The sequence below is a fragment of the Elephantulus edwardii genome, unplaced genomic scaffold (genome assembly GCF_000299155.1).
Source record: "Elephantulus edwardii isolate Elephantulus edwardi_28Jun2011 unplaced genomic scaffold, EleEdw1.0 scaffold00125, whole genome shotgun sequence".
Classification (NCBI taxonomy): Eukaryota; Metazoa; Chordata; class Mammalia; order Macroscelidea; family Macroscelididae; genus Elephantulus; species Elephantulus edwardii.
Window position 1 is genome coordinate 4,198,822 of NW_006399875.1, and position 15,768 is coordinate 4,214,589.

Consider the following 15,768-nt stretch of genomic DNA (forward strand, 5'->3'; position numbering starts at 1 on the left):
TAATTCCCAGAACTTTGTATTTTGTCTCTGTCTTTTGCACAGCTTGTACTTCCTCCATCAATATGAGGTCTCTATTACATACTTCTGAACATGGACAAATCTTTTCCCTGAATTTTTTTTAGAAGGGATTCTCTTGGATCACATAATGGTGAGCAATCAAGATATCTACCCATCAACAACCCAATACACAGATGACACAACCTTGCTTGCTGAAACTGAGGAGGACCTGAGGCATTTGCTGCAGAAAGTCAAGGACCATAGCCTTCAATATGGATTGAAGCTCAACATCATGAAAACAAAGATTCTCACATTGACTTTGAGTTGTGGTGCATCATGGACTGCCAAGAGAACAGATATATCTGTTATGGATAAGGTGAAATCAGGCAGCTCCTTGGAGGCAAGGGTTTTGAAGCTCTGTCTCACATACTTTGGACATGTTGCCAGGAGTGACCAGTCCTTTCAGAAGGACATCATGGTTGGAAGCAGGGAAATACAGAGCAAGAAAGGCAGAGTGTGGATGAAATTAATTGACTCAGAGACTAAGACAATGGGGATATGTGTGTTGGAGACAATGAAATTGACTCATGCAGGGTTCAGAGCTGTTGTACACAGGGTCTCTATGAGTTGCAACCAACTTGATGGCACATAACAATGACCCATATCTACAGCTCTCTGTAGTTGGCAAGATACTGTAAGTTTAATATAACAGAGTCTTTATATTTGATTTATTTTCAAATTTCTTGTTTTTCTCCATGCTTATCCTCTAGTAACCTTTTTTCTATCTTAGGAAGTGTTTTTAAATGAAATATTTAACATAAATGTCATCATATAATATTTATTCTGTCAGTCATATTAATTAATTGTCTGTCATATTTCCCTCAGAATCTTTTCAAAGTAACCAAGTGGTTGTGTTTATTTTCTTATAAAGCTGAGTAATTTTCTAGTATATGTTGTTTTTGTTGAGTACTATCAAGTCTCCTGCACTCTTAGTGACCCTATGTACAACAGCTGTGAAGTCCGCACTGTCCTGAGCCAGTCTCACTGACTCTACCAAACCTACTCTCATTTCTCTAGTTACTGTATAAATCCATCTCTTCCAGGGTCTTCCTCTCATGCACTGTCCTTTCACTCTTCTGAGCATGAAGTCCTTCTCCAAGGATTGGTCCCTTCTGGCCTCATGCCCAAAGTATATGAGACAGAGCTTTAAAATCCTAGCATCCAAGGAGAAATTTGTTTTCACCCTCTCCAAGACAGATCTATTTCTTTGCCAGTTCATGGTCTTTTCAAGACTCTTCTCTAGCACCACAACTCGAAGGCATCTATTCTTGTTCTGTCATCCTTAATCATTGTCCAGATCTCTGATGCATTGCAAGTAATTTTTAAGACCATGGCCTGGATCAGCCACACATTATAGTCTCTAGACTGACATCATTGCTTCTCTGGAAAGGTCTCTGACAGCAGATTTACCTTATGTAATTTGTCTTTTGATTTCCTGACTGCTGGTGCCAGGAGTTTTGATTGTGGAGCTGACCAAGTGATTGAACTGTCCACGGTTCCCTGGACTATACTATTCTTTCGATCCTGCTGCCCCAAGACAAGCCTTCCTGGACTTGAATCTTATTGACATTACTTATTAGTCATATGTCATTGGAACAAGGTAAAAGTAACCACCCCCAACTTCTATCACATACTTTCACTCATTGTTATTATTGCTTTTAGTGTTGACAAGTCCTTTATGACTTATCTCATTGAAGATATTTCTCTTATCTTACTCTCTCTGTTACTAAGCCTGATGGCGACTAGTTCCTTTCTGGTCTTAAGTCTGAAATAATTTCACTGAAGTCTAGAAATCCTCAAAATACTTCAAAGTAGCATTCTGGCTGCACTTAGTCAAAGAGGTTAATTCTTCTGATAGTCCATTGTGTGATCCATATTTTCACCAATATTGTAAATAAAAGGCACCCTTCTTTTTCAGTCTTTATTTATTGTCAGCTTTCCAGTGAATACAAGATGATTGAAAATATTGAGTCAAGTGCAGCTTATCTCTCAAAGTGACACATTTTCTTTTTAACACCTTTAAGAGATGTTTTGTTGTAAATTCATGCAGTGCAATATGTTGTTTGAATTTCTGAATATTGTTCTTGTGAGCATTGATACAAGTAAAATCTTGGGAAATTTCAATATCTTTTCCTTTATATTTACTGATACAGTTTGAGGAATTTGGTTGTGTTGGTACTGATGTTTAGTCTACACTGAAGGGTGTCTGTCGTATTTGACCTTCATCAGTAAGTGTTTCAGGTCTTTCTCACCTTCAACAGGCAAGGTTGTGCCATCTACACATTGTTGTTGTTGTTATGTGCCATTGAGTCGCTTGTGACTCATAGCGACGTTATGTACAACAGCCCTAAACTCTGCTCTGTCCTGTGCCAATCGCACTGTCTCCGATACACCCATCCTGATTACCCCAGTCACTGAATCAATTCACCTCACAGATGGTCTTCCCCTTCTGCGCTGTCCTTCCAGCCTCCCAAGCATGATGTCCTTCTCCAAGGACCGATCCCTCCTTACAACATGTCCAAAGTATGTCAGATGAAGCCCCAGAATCCTTGCCTCCAGGGAGCCACCCGGTTTAACATTTTCCAGGATGAATCTGTTTCTTTTCCTAGCAGTCCATGGTACTCTACATGGTAATCTACTCATTACAGGTTATTAATAATATTCTTCAATTCTTGATGTTGTGTTCTTCATATAACTAACTTATTGGATTATTTACCGTAAATAAGCTTGATAAAGTAATACAACGAATGCAGATTTTTCTTGAGTTAATCCTTTATTTTGTCCAAATGACTATCTCTTGCCCTTTGTACAGGTTTATAGATGGACACAATTAAATGGCCTGTAATTTCTATATTTCACAATGTTATTAATATTTACTCTTATCTCTACTGTGCTTTGCATAGTTAAAAAAAATCAACAGAACAAAACCTCAAACCAAACCATTGACAAAATACACATGAGCATCTTTCCAATAGTCTGAGAGCTTATATCCGTGATTCATCTAATGCAACAATGAAAGTCCTTATTTTGCATTACCTGGTGGACCTGTCTTTCATGTTTGGCAATTTTTTTGTTGTTGATAAACATATGAAGCCTTATGGGGTTACCACTAAGGGATATGGACAAGGGGCAATGAAGAGTTTTGAAAATTCAATATGAGGAGTCTCATAGGCTAAATTTGCACCACCTGATCAGCCATAGGTATGGGTAGATAAGCTCCACTGGCAGCTCACCATTATGTAGTCAACAGGAATTGCTTCTAAGAAATTTAGGAAAGAGGGAAAAACATTCTCACATGAACTCCTGGCTCAGGGTAATCCACAAGTAAAATTCAGGGTTGTTGTTTTTTTTTTTTTCAGTAGGCCCTGATTCATGGTGATTCTCAGAGTATGTGAATACAACTGTATTCCACGGGTTTCCGGTGATGTAGTTTCTGGAAGTCAATTCCCAAGCCTTTCTTCTGTGGTTCCTTTGTGTGGAACTGAACCTCCAAACTTTCCATTGGAGACAAGCACATTAACTGTTTTCACCACCACTCCCTCTACTTGTGTTAAGACTGCTCTTGTATCACTAGTTTCTGGTGGACAACAGTTTCCAGGTTTTTAATCTGTATCCACTCAGAAGCTGTCTTATCTTATTGCCTTAAAGACACCAGCATCATTCAGTCATTATCCCCTCTTTAAGAATCAGTGACATTAAGTGATCTGTTCCAAGGGAATAGTTTGATCTGTTCCAAGGGGATAGTTTGAAGCTTTCTACTTTCCGATAGCTACACCTCTTGCCTTTGTTTCTCCAGCAGCACCACAGGGAACCATTTTCTGCAGTTACTTTTTGTACTATCTCTGGGTTCCTGTAGGACCTTTTCAGTTCTCAAGAATCTAACTGATCCAATTCCTGTATTAAATCTTTTCTGTTAAAATAGTCAGGGTAGAGTCTTATTTACTTCCTGAACTTGAGCTGTTGTTGTTAAGTGCCATTGAGTTAAATATGACTCATAGTGACCCAATGAAGAAAAGATCTGATATCTGTTCCATAACTATTGTTATTTCTCTAATGTTCATAGGGTTTCCAAGGCATGTTGCTTAGGAAGTGGATGCCAATCCTGCTTCCAAGCCTGTTTTAATCTGGGAACTCTATGAAACACTGTCCACCATGGGTAACCATTATGGCTTTTGACACATCAGTGGCACAGCGTTCAGCGTCACAGCAACCCCATGTTATCTCTGTACAGCAAATGGACAGACTAGTGCTTTGCCACTTACAAGAATGTTTTTCCCCAAATAAGGTTTAAAAAAACACAACTAAAATGACCAAAATGTTTACAGATGACCTACCCTCCATTATCCAACTGCTTCTCATGTGAGTCTCCAAACTGCAGACTTAGTCAGGACTCAACCAACTTTTAAATACAAAAGACTGCCCAGCAGGTGCTAATTGACCTAAACAAGAGGCTTCCAGCCCACAGGTGATTGTTAGCTAAATGTAGTAAATCCAGCCAACCAGTCAGCTCACACAAGACTGTCAACAAAATTTTAAAAAAAACCCCAAACCAAAAAAACCCAAGCCACCTTGAGCTAAATACCCACAAATCTACATGTCACCAAGATGTCATAGTAGATGTAATGCTCATAATTGAGGTTATGTGTCACAGAGTCAGAGTTCTATTAGTCAAGTCCTAGGTGTAAGGCAAAATGCGCAGTTGAATTTCTGAATTGATCTTGAACCTACACAAGGGACTTAGAATCTAGAAAGCCATCTTTACCAAGGATCATCACGTAAGTAAAATAGGTTTATGGAGATGCAATGTATTTATGAGGACCTTAGTTATATTGAACTTACATCAGCTGATCGACTATAGATAACTATAGATACAGATGGATAGCCTGTGCTCATAGCTCTGTATTATGAGGTAGAAAAGAATCTCCTTGGAGTATTAAAAAAATAAAAAGAGAAAAGGAAAGTAGAGAAAGTAAGGAAAAAGACAATAAGTAAGAAAGGAAGAGATTGAACCAAAGAATAATTCATCCTGATGTAGGGATTTCCCAGGGGAGTTAAAGCTGAGTGATGAATAGTTGACTAGTATAAAGGAGCACAGTGTATTTTGTATTGAGGAGACAACATCAATTCCACTCGAGAGCTTTCAAACTCCTACATTGGAAACAATTACAGAGAAAGAAGAGAACATTTTAGAGGATGACATCAATTGTCTCACAGACATTTGTCTTGAAAGGACTGAGACTGGATAATCTACTAGCAAAGACACTGGAGTCATATAATACATCTATGTTGTTGGTTTTGTTAGGTGTTATCAAGTTGAGCACAACTCAGGAAAAAATATCTGAACTCAATCCTATCCTGCACCATCCCCACACTACCTGACACGCAAAAGCTCATTGCAGCAGTCTCTGTGTCAATCCACCTGGTTGAAGGTCTTACCGTCTTTTGTCTTATGTCACAATGTTAAAAGATGCTATAGGCAATATACTGAATGACCCAGAAAGCATCAAAAGAAGATGAAGGGAATACAGAGAGTCACTGTACCAGAAAAAATTGATTAACAGTGAAAATTTTCCAGAAGTATCACATGAACAGGAGCCAATGGTAATGAAAAGAAGTGGAAACTGCACTGAAGTTATTGGCAAAAAAATAAGACTCCAGGAATCAACGTGATACCAATTGAATTGTTTCAATTAACATATGCAACCTTGGATGCACTCACCAGTCTATGCCAGGAAATTTGGAGGATGGTTATCTGGCCAATGGATTGGAAGAGGTCAATATTTGTTTCTGTTCCCAAGAAGGGTGGTGCTACTGAATGTGAAAATTATCGAACAGTATCATTAATATCATATGCAAGCAAAATACTGCTGAAGATCATTAAAAAATGGCTGGAACAGTAAATACATATGGAATTTCCAGAAGTTCAAGAGGCTGTGGTACCAGGGACATCATTGTTGATGTCAGATGGATCCTAGCTGAAGGTAAGGAATACTAGAAGAATGTCTATTTGCATTTTATTGATTGTGCAAAGATGTTTGACTGTGTGGATCATAACAAGTTGTGGCTGACATTGAGAAGAATGGGAATTCCAGAGCATTTGCTTGTGCTCATGTGAAACCTATACCTGGATCAGGAGGCTGTTGTGCAAACAGAGTAGGGGAAAACGGCATGGTTTGGAATTGGGAAGGGAGTGTATCAGGGTTGTATTTTATCTCCATACCTGTTAAATCTATATACTGAGCAAATACAGGTAAAAACTTGATTTTATAAGTTCCTACCACCCTGTCTACCACATGTCTAGCTGACATGTTGCTGTGATGTTGTAAGCTATGGTCCTGGTATGCTCAAAATCGGCAAGTTTCAATGGAGTCTGTAGCCTAAGATAGGCTAGGAGGACAAAGGCCTGGCAAGTTATTTCCAAATATTAGCCAGTGAAAACTTGACGGAACACAGCAGAGCAACACAGTTCTGGAAGACAAGCTTTTCTGAGTTCCAAAACATTTAAAATACACAGACACCACAACATAGGATTCAAGTAGGCCCATGATCAAGAAAGTGGTCAGATGAGGCTACTGCTTAGCTGTTCTTAGGATCAGAAACAGAGCTGGTTTCCAGGTACCAACACCTAAAAGAATTCATGGTAAACATATTTAAAAATCTTATTATTATTGCTATGTGATATCAAGTCACCTGTAACTCACAGTGACTTTTATGTACATTGGCTCTAAACTCTGGTCTATCCTGAGTTAGTCTGTCTCTGACACACCTACCCTCATTACCCCAGTAATGACATTCCATGGAGGAAAGATGTGGTAATCTTGTTCACACGATGTGTTTGTGAACAGATTCACAGCCGTCTGGGATGTTTATACTTTGTTCCATCGGCTCTGGATGAGTCCGAGTCAGTGTGACCGTGATGAATGTGGTGAGTTTGGTGGTAACCAAAAGAAGAATTAGTTAGTGACTCTGTCCCTGCAATAAGGCTCCTGTGTTGGAGAAGTGAGACTCATTGTTCTCTGCAAACACGTTCTTTAGACACTCATGTCTTACGAACAAGACATCTGACGCTTGTCTTTCATAGAGTACACCTCATATTCACAGTCTTTTACAACCTCATGACACAGGCCAGTGACAACATGTGCTGGAATTTAAGAGATTATAACTCAGCGTGCAGCACAGAAGAAATTGGTGAAATAAAGGAGTTGTACTATCTTCTTCAAAAGGAGAGAATTGAATGATCAAACACTGTTCACATTTTGCAGTTTTAAAGTCACCTCCTGCTTGAATCTTCTGCTATTTTCCCCCTTATTTACCAATGAGCTGGCCCTCCAGTGGCTTTTTCCAGAGCCAATAAGTATCACAGGAGGAGACTTTCTACCATGGCTGATTCAGATTACTTTCCTTTAGAATAGCAGCACTAAAGTTTACCCTTGGACCACTAGAGCTTCCTGGATCACCTAAACCCTGCCATATAATCTGTGGGGTTTGAGGACAGTTATCATTATCACTGACCACATTGGCCTTTCTGGGTACCTGCCTTATGGAGAACTGATTGAGTTATGTAACCTAACTGAAAATCATGCAGGTATACTCAATGAAATTCTGCTGGAAATATTGTTAATGTGAAGTTACATAAAAGGATACACTCTTGGTGCATAATATTGAACTCAAAGTTCAAACAACAGCCAAATAGAGCTGGAAGGAAAGAGCTACTAGCGGCAATTCTGTCTCCCCAATTCAGCAGCAGAAAGATAACCAGCTGCACCCAGGAAGATGCAGACAGGACCTGAAATTGCAGAGTGTCTGCTTGTAGGCATGTTCACATTGATACCAGAATCTGTGGCCCTGCCAAGGAGATAAAATGAAGTGCCATTCTCCCCTTTCATATTCAGCTTCACGTGCTGCCTTTCACATAAAGTTCCCACTCTCCCTCTTCCTGAAATCTCTGAAATAGAAATAGGTCTTTTCATTGCAGAGTTGGCCACACCAACGGCAACAGCCCTCCTCTCACCCTGTGCACACCGCCCGCCCAGCCTTGGCCAGCAGCTCCACAGCCTTTGTGAATTGACCGAGCCCAGGTTTTATGTTCCATCAAATGCCGTTTTCTATTTTCTTGAATTCCTTCCTGCGAAGATGACTGCAGCTCAGCCAACACAAAGTCTCATCTGGGACTATCTTTCAATTAACCTCACAGATGATTCCAGGGCCAATCGTGTGGTGTGCCAGAAGAGAGTTTATCGAGGAAGACAAAAATCTCAAGGTCATACAGCTCTTCAGAGAGAATAAGCCACCCATGATTCTACAGTCCGAAAGAACGGGAAGACTAGAAAGAGCTGCTGCGATAAGAGGGCAGGTCTGAGAACAAATTCAGAGAACTGGACTGTGATTTAAAGAGAGGCCAAATCCACCGTGGTGGTACAGGCAAACCATGGCCTATGGTCGAGATGTGAACACAGGCTGATAAGAACTCACTACCTCAGATCCTCACAGACCCATCCAAGGCATCCTGGAGGTTTTGAACTGTCCAATTATGCTCTGGCTCGATCTGACAAGGCAGAGGTTGCCAGGAAGCAAAAAAATGTGCTCAGAACTACATATTATATAAGCAAGCAAAACAGCAGTTTATGGGAGTGGCCAATCTCATTTTCTTTGTACTGGGGTCCACTGTTGGTGAAATTAAGGAACCACCAGTCAGAGTTCATTGCTTCAAGCACATTGGCCACAGAGTTCTTTTCAAAATGTGCATTTAGGCATGCCTCGTCTTATTTTTCTTCTCAAATGTTGGGGATTTTTTTTCGGTTGTTTTTACAAATGGGAAGGTTATGGAAATTCTGTATTGAGCAAATCCGTTGGTGCCATTTTCCCCTCCCTCAGTGTTGTTGTGCATTGTGGAATCGGAAAGGCTCCATAGCTGATCCTCCAGTGAGTTTTCACAGGTAGTTTGATCACACAGAAGGCGAGTGCTAATCTTTCTCCCACGGAGCAGCTGGTAGATGATTCAAACGGCATGCCTTCAGGATTGCAGCACAGATTTTTACCACTAGGACACAAGAGCTCTGCTTAATATGTGGCTTTGTGTCATAGTTTGATATTTTTCACCATATTGCAGTCTTATTCATAGTGCTGTTCATACTGTGATTCTCACTCATTGCCGTCAAGTAAGTTCACACTCCTAATTGACATACCTTTGAGTTTCAAGGCTGTAAATCTCATGGAAGGAGACTGACCAGCTTCCAGCTTTTCCCCATGGAGCCTCGGGTGAATTTGAACTCCTGGAGAATGACAATCTTCGGGTCTGCATTGCAGCTTGCTGCTGAGTGTGTCACTAGAGCTGCCCATAATCCTACTGCACACTCAAGAAAGTAACTTTATATATACTTGGAAACCCCACAAATGGTGTGACTTGCTTTATGATGATATTTGTTTTCTTGTGGTGATCCGGAATCAATTTCCAATATATCACTGAGGCGTGACTACGTTGTTATTACTCTCTTTTAAGAGATAAGGAAATAGTTATGAAAGACAGCATGATACAGTCAATGTAAAACATTAAGAAATGCATGAATTGGGTTTCAGCTCCCGCCTCTGATTCCGGAGATCGTGTTGACAGCTGATGGGCTCTATTTCTGAGTTCCCTGATCTCTAATGAGCTGATGCTTCTGTTCACTCATCAGTAAAGGTTTATTGTATGCTGTGCTCTGTGTGTCCTATAGCGTGAGTTGTTAGAGGATGTATGGGAGTAAGTGGTGAACAATAGATAGACTGGCCCTGGATTTCAAGAACTTGTCAACAAAGAGAGTGTCAAGAATGGGAGCATATCGAAAACGTTGTTCAAACAAGGAGAGAGCAAGTAAGGCAACGCCTTCACTAAGAATGATTCATCACAATATTTACCCCCCTCCTTTTCTTGAGTTTGAACCATCCAGTGTCTCCCTGCTCTGTTCTGATGACTGCCTCTTGGTCAAAGTATAGGTTTCGCATTAGCATAATCAAATGTTCTGGGATTCCCATTCTTCTCAGAGTCAACCATAGCTTGTTGTGATCCACACAGTCAAAAACCTTTGCATAGTCAATGAAGCACAGATAGACATTCTTCTTGTATTCTCTGCTTTCTGCCAAGATCCATATAACATTAGCTCTAATATCCCTAGTACCACGACCTCTTCTAATTCCAGCCTGCACATCTGGGCAGTTCTCTGTTGACATATTGTTCCAAATGTTTTTTGATAATTTTCAGAAGAATCTTGCTTGCATGTGATATCAATGATATTGTTCTATAATTTCCACACTGTGTCAAATCACCTTTCTTTGGAATGGGGACAAATATCGATGTCTTCCAGTCAGTTGGCCAGCTGACTGTCCTCCAGATTTCCTGGCACAACTTAGCACATCCAGGGCAGCGTCTGTTTGTTGAAATAAATCAATTGGCAATTGGTATGCTGTCATCTCCTGGAGCCTTGTTTTTTGCCAATTCCTTCAAAACAATTTGAACTTCCTCCTTCATCACCATAGGCTCTTGCTCATATGTTATTTCATGAAATTCTTCTGTATCAGCCAATTCCTTCTGATACAGTGATTCTGTGTACTCCTTCCATCTTCTTTTGATACTTCCTGGATCATTCAACATTCTACCCAAACTATCTTTAAGTATTGCCACCCACGGTTTGAATTTGTTTTTCAACTCCTTTAGCTTAAGAAACGCTGAGTGAGTTCGGCCCTTTTAATTTTCTGACTCCAGCTCTCTGCACATTTCATTATAGTATCTTGCTTTGTCATCCTGAGCTGCCTTTTGAAATTTTCTATTCAGCTCTTTGATTTCTTGATTTCTTCCTTTTAAACAAATAGAAATGAAAATAAAACATATCAAAACCTCTGAGATACAGATAAGACAGTCCTCAAGGCTAAACTCATAGCAATAAGCAAGCACATTAAAACAAAAAGGAAAGGAGCAAAATAAGCTACTTAACACCTATCTCAAAAAGAAAAAGAACAACAGTCACATCTCACAGTCTCTAAATAAAAGTAAATTATAAAGATGAGTGTTGAAACCAATGAGAAAGAAAACAAAAACAATTCTTCAAACCATCAGCAAAACCAGAGGCTGGTTCTTCTAAAGAGTTAAGAAAATAGATAGGCCACTGGCAAATTTAGCAAAAGGAAAGAAGACACAAATATCTCTACTAAGAAATGAAAGAAGTGAAGTATCATCACAAAAATGGGTCAACTTAAATCAGTAATAACAAGATTTTATTAAAAGCTAAGCAAACAATATTTGCTGAAAATTATCCAAAACAACTGAAATAGCACGTCGACAGAGAACTACCAGATGTGCAGACTGGGTTTAGAAGAGGCGTGGTACGAGGGATATTATAGCTAATATTAGAGGGATCTTGACTGAAAGCAGAAAGTACCAGAGGAATGTCTATCTGTGTTTCATTGATTATGCAAAGGCATTTGACTGTGTGGATCACAACACACTGTGGCTGACTCAGAAGAATGGGAAGCCCAGAACACTTGACTGTGCTTATGTGAAACCTACACTTGGATCAGGACGCAACCATCAGAACAGAGCAAGGGAATACTGCATGGTTCAAAATTAGGAAGAGTGTATGCCCGGGATATGTCCTATCTCCATACCTTTTTAATCTATATACAAAACAGACCATCTGGGAGTCTGGGCTCTATGAGGAGGAATGTGGCATAAGGATAGGAGGAAGATTCATCAACATCCTATGTTATGCAGATGATGTAGACTTGCTCACTGAAACAGAAGAAGATCCTAAGTGCTTGCTGCAGAAGATCAAGGACTGTAGCCTTCAATATGAATTGAAGCTTAACATCAAGAAGACAAAGATTTTTTTTTCCACTGAGCCAATAGACAGCACCATGGTAGATGGAGAAGACCTCAAAGTTGTTAAGAATTACGCTGTTCTCAGCTCCATAATCAAAACAAGAATGAGACACTACCTCACTCCAGCAGCAGTAGCCAAGTTCAACGAAACAGCAAACATTAAGTCTTGGAGAGGATGTGGAGAGATCCCAATTCTCATACTCTCCTGGTGGTAAAATAGTGCAACTGCTATTGAAAGACATTTTGACGGTTCCTCCAAAAGCTGAACATTGAAATTCCATACGACTCAGCTATTCTTTGCTAGGAATATATCCCAAGGAAATCAGAATTTAGACACAAATGGGTATTTGTACCTATTTTCATAGCAGCACTCTTTACAATAGTTAAGAAAATGGAATCAGCCCAAATGCCCAACAACAAACGAATAGATTGAGAAATTATGGTATATTCACACAAAGAAATACTATGCAGCACTAAGGAGCATCTGTTAGCTGAAACATGTTAGTCAGTATTCCACCTATTCCTGTGGCCTTACTTTTTGCCAGTGTCTTCAATGCAACTTGAACTTCATTGGCTCTTGGTCATATAGTAATTGCTGAAATTTTTCTATTTGTACCAATTCTTTTTTGGTATACTGATTCTACATGTTCCCTCCATTTTCTTCTTCTTCTTCTCCTTCTCCTTCTCCTTCTCCTTCTCCTTCTCCTTCTCCTTCTCCTTCTCCTTCTCCTTCTCCTTCTCCTTCTTCTTCTTCTTCTTCTTCTTCTTCTTCTTCTTCTTCTTCTTCTTCTTCTTCTCCTTCTTCCTTCTTCTTCCTCCTCATATTGGTTTCTTTACAAAGCTCGTATACGTTGTTTTTCCACACAGGATCTTTCTCATTTCCTTCATTCCTGCCTCCCTCCATCCATCAAACTGTACAACCCTATGACTATTGTCTGTCCCCTATCCCTATCCAGCCTCAACCTCAGCCCTGTGCTTCCATCCTCCCACCCTCCCCCTTTGATCCTCATACTTGTCCTACTTGTAAATTACTACCTAATTTGGGAGGGACTGGAGAGCATTATGCTAAGTGAACTAACTCAGTTCCATAAGGACAAGTATTGTATGAGACCTTCCATCTTCTTTTGACGCTTCCCAGGTCATTCAAGATTTTGCCCATGACATCTTGCAGTATTGCAACTTGAGGCTTGAATTTGTTGTTCAATTTTTTTTTTCAATTTGTCCTTAATTTTTAATACTTTTCTGACTCCAAGTCTTTTCACATATCATTATAATAGTTCATTTTTTTCTCCATGTGCCCTTGGAAACCTTCTACTCAGCTTTATTATTTAGACATAGTTTCACTTTACTTTGGCTTTTCAACCCTATAATGTAATTTTCATTCTTCTGATGCACATTTTTGTTTTTTCTTCCTCTAATGTTCTTATTCTCACTCAGCATTTCTTAAGCTTAAGGAACTGAAGAACAAATTCAAACCTCGAGTTTCTATAATCAAGGATGGTTTCAGCAGTTTAAATGATCCAGGAAGTAGTAAAAGAAGATGGAAAGAATATACTGAATCACTCTATTGAAAGGAACTGGCAGACATAGAATAATTTCATGAAACAACATATGAGCAAGAGCCTATGGTGATGAAAGAAGAAGTTCAGGCTGCTTTGAAGGAAATGGCAAAAAATAAGCCCCCAGGAATAGATAGGAACATATTTCAGATAACAGACGCTGCCCTGGATGTACTCACCAAGTTGTGCCAAGAAATCCGGAGAACAACCACTTGGCTAACTGGGAGAGATCGATATTTGTTCCCGTCCCAAAGAAAGGTGACTCAACAAAGAGTGGAAACTATAGAATAATCTCATTGATTTCACATGCAAGCAAGATTCTACTGAAGATTATCCAAAAAGGACTGGAACAGCACATCAGCAGAGAACTGCCAGAAGTACAGGCTGGGTTTAGAAGGGGTCGTGGTACTAGGGATATTGGAAAGTAGGGAATACCAGAGGAATGTCTATCTGTGTTTCATTGACTATGCAAAGGTGTTTGACTGTGTGGATCATAACAAACAGTGGCTGACTCTGAGAAGAATGGGAATCCCAGAACACTTGATGGTGCAATACGAAACCTATACTTGGACCAGGAGGCAGTCATCAGAACAGAGCAAAGGAACACTGCATGGTTCAAAATTGAGAAGGGCGTATGCCAGGGATGCGTTTTATGTCCATACCTTTTCAACTTGTATGCAGATTATCCGGGAGGCTGGGCTCTATGAGGAGAAATGTGGGGTCAAGATTGGTGAAAGATCTATCAACAATCTGCGTTATGTAGATGACACAACCCTGCTTGCTGAAACTGAGGAGGACCTGAAGCGCTTGCTGCAGAGAGTCAAGGACTGCAGACTTCAATATGGATTGAGGCTCAATGTCAAGAAGACAAAAATTCTCACCACTGGGCCAATTGGCAGCGTCAGGATGGATGGTGAAGAGATTGAGATTGTACACAGCTTTAGTTTGCTTGGCTCCACACTCAATACTCTTGTCACCAGTAGCCAGGGAATTAAAAGGCGCATTGCCATGGGAAAGTCTGCTGTTAGGGACCTCTCCAAAGTACTGAAGAGCAATGGTGTCTCTCAGGAGACTAAGGTGTGTCTGATATAAGCCATGGTCTTTGCAATCACTTCTTATGCATCAGAAAGTTGGAAAATGACCAAGGAGGATAGAAGGAGAATTGAAGCCTTTGAGCTGTGGTGCTGGAGAAGAGTATTGAGAGTACCATGGACTGCTAGGAAAACAGATTCATCCTGGAAAGGGTTAAACCAGCAAGGATTTTGAGGCTCCTTCTAACATACTTTGGACATGTTGTGAGGAGAGACCGGTCCTTGGAGAAGGACATCATGCTTGGGAAGGTGGAGGGACAGTGCAGGAGGAGAAGGCCCTCTATGAGGTGGATTGATTCAGTGACTAGGGTAATTGGGATGGGAGTGTCAGAGACAGTGCAATTGGCACAGGACAGAGTAGAGTTTAGGGCTGTTGTACATAGGGTCACTATGAGTAGCAAGCAACTCAATGGCACATAACAACAACAACAACAACAACAAATGTTCTCGTAATGAACTTTTCTCTCTTCATGGATAGTACCCTTGATTTTCTCCCACAGCTCCTCTGCTCTTCCATCATTGATGATCAATGCCTCAAATCTGTTCTTAAGTTGATTTTTAAAACCAGGTTAGATAGAGTCAAGGCCATATTTTTGTTCATATGGATTTGTTTCTGTTTAATCTTCTTCAGTTTTAATTTGAATTTGCATGTAAGAAATTGGTGGTCTGTTCCACCACACTCAGCACCTGGCTTATTTCTGACTGATGATAGTATATTTCTCTTACAATTCTTTCCACAGATGGAGTTCTTCTGATTCCTGTGCAGTCTATCAGGTCAAGCCCATGTATAAAATCAACTTTTGTGTTTCTTGAAAACTGTTGGTCTCTGGTCCAGACCATTTCGGATGACATTCATAATTTCTAACAATTTCTAGTTTTTGAACATTCAAGCCACTTTTGACCTTATTGATGAATAATTAATGTCAGTTTGAAAACTAATATATGTCTGATTCAGGCTATGGTCTTTCTTGCTATGCATTTACTTGCTATGCATATGAGATCTGGACAATGAATAAGGATGACAAAAAAGAATTGATGCTTTTGACGAAAAAGAATGTGATGTTGGAGAAGAGCACTGAACATTTCACAGAAGGCCAAGATATACCTTGGAGAGGGTACAGCCAGAGCACTCTTTTGAAGCAAGAATAATGAGGTTCCACCTTACATACTTTGGGCATTTTCCTCAGAGGGACTATTCCTTGGAGAAGAA